The following is a 2,031-nucleotide window of genomic DNA, read 5'->3' on the forward strand; positions in this document are numbered from 1 at the left end:
GATCTATCAGAACTATTCTTCTACAAAAATGCCTCTATCCAGTTGAGGAATTCTTAGTATAGCCTTAATACAATATTTGTTAAGTAGCTTTCAATACTTACCTATAATCAAAAGTGTTATATGACTTTAGACATATTGATTGGTGTAAATGTTTGTTTGACGATTGTTTTAACATAAGAAAATGTTCCTGACAATAAAAGTGATTTCATTTGATTTGATAATGTAATGCATAATAGAAGTAAAAGATATCATGGATATCATACTTTATGAATCAATTTGAATTGGAGTGTATTTATTGAATTGTATTTTTAAATACATAATATCAATTGTTATCGGGAAACTTATAAATTAGATATCATACAATGAATAAGAAAGAAATAGATGAGAATAAATGAGATATTGCATTTGATCAATTGCTGATGCTTTAACCTGGTTTCTATTCCCGGGATAGCAAATAATTCTTGGATAGTAACTCTCATCGAATTTCCTTCTATCTGTTTACCATGTTGTCAAGCAGTATAGCAGTCTTTGGGTTCAGTATTCAATTTGAATTTCCATTGAATAAATTGAAGAAAGGAATACCTACAAGAAGTTTTAAAACTTCTACATCGTCTTCGAAGCAGAAGAAGGGCAGGATGCCAGAGGCCTGTTGAGAGAATGGTATATGATCATATCAAAGGAGATTTTCAACCCGGATTATGCACTTTTCACTACATCGGAGGGCGACAAAGTGATGTACACTATAAATACCTCATCGCACTACAACCCGGACCATCTTCTCTACTTCAAATATTCGTCAGGAGGGTGATTGCAAAAGCAATCTATGACAACAAACTTCTCGAGTGCTACTTTACTCATTCCTTCTACAAGCACATTCTGGGTATTCCGGTCAAGTACACGGATATGGAAAGTGAGGATTATACTTTCTGCAAAAGTCTCGCCTACTTGAAAAAAAAACATATTTCCAGCATTGGATATGATTTGACATTCAGCGCAGAGGTGCAAGAAGTTGGAGTGACTGAGGTGAGGGAACTGAAACCAGATGGACAAAACATACCCGTCACTGAAGAGAACAAGCTCGAGTACATACATCTGGTTTGTCAAATGAAAATGACTGGAGCCATCCGCAAGCAACTATATGCTTTCCTTGAAGGATTTTACAACATCATTCACAACCGACTGATAAGTATTTTCAACAAACAGGAACTTGAATTGCTCATTTCTGGCCTACCGTACGTTGGCATCGATGATCTCAAAGCGAACACTGAGTATTACAATTACCAGCCAGCTCCCTCCAGATTCAATGGTTCTGGAGAGCCCTACGTGAATTCAACCAAGCTGAAAGGGCAAAGTTCCTTCAGTTCGTGACCGGTACGTCGAAAGTGCCACTCCAAGGCTTTTCAGCCCTTGAGGGTATGAATGGAGTCCAGAAATTCCAGATACACCGTGACGAGAGGTCAACCGACAGACTTCCTTCGGCTCATACCTGTTTCAATCAACTTAATCAACTTGACTTGCCAGTGTATGAGGACAGTCAGAAGCTGAGAAACAACCTTCTGAAAGCCATTTACGAGTGCTCGGAGGGCTTCGGATTCACTTAATCCACTTTAATGCCTCTATAAAAGAGACAGTCGAATTATTGCAATTGAAAAAATCAGAAGAAGAGATTGTCACCAATATATGTTCAGGTTTAAATCCCGAGGAAAGATGAAGATTAGTATTCTAGTTCAAGCCTAGAAATTTTAGGGACCTCGACGAAATATGCATTCAATCACAAAATCTTCTATCTGCAGATAGAGAAAGAGATCGATTTGAGTCACATTCAGATAGAAACGTACAACGAACTTTTAAAGAAGTCACATTGAGATGTTATAATTGTCGAAAATTAGGTAATATGGCTAAAGTGTGTAGATCAAATCCTAACAATGACAGTTTTGAAGAAGAGATTATGAAACATAAAATTGAATCTTCAAATTCTAGTAATGGCACTAAAACCATGCGTTATATGGAATGCTTCAAATGTCAGAAAAT

At 36.8% G+C, this 2,031-nt stretch overlaps 1 pseudogene; it reads left to right on the forward strand.

Moving 5' to 3' along the window:
- Positions 1–649: 649 nt before the first annotated feature.
- Positions 650–1,601, forward strand: LOC111046364 (annotated as a pseudogene).
- The last annotated feature ends 430 nt before the right edge of the window (positions 1,602–2,031 follow it).

The sequence above is a fragment of the Nilaparvata lugens genome, chromosome 9, assembly GCF_014356525.2.
Source record: "Nilaparvata lugens isolate BPH chromosome 9, ASM1435652v1, whole genome shotgun sequence".
Lineage (NCBI taxonomy): Eukaryota > Metazoa > Arthropoda > Insecta > Hemiptera > Delphacidae > Nilaparvata > Nilaparvata lugens.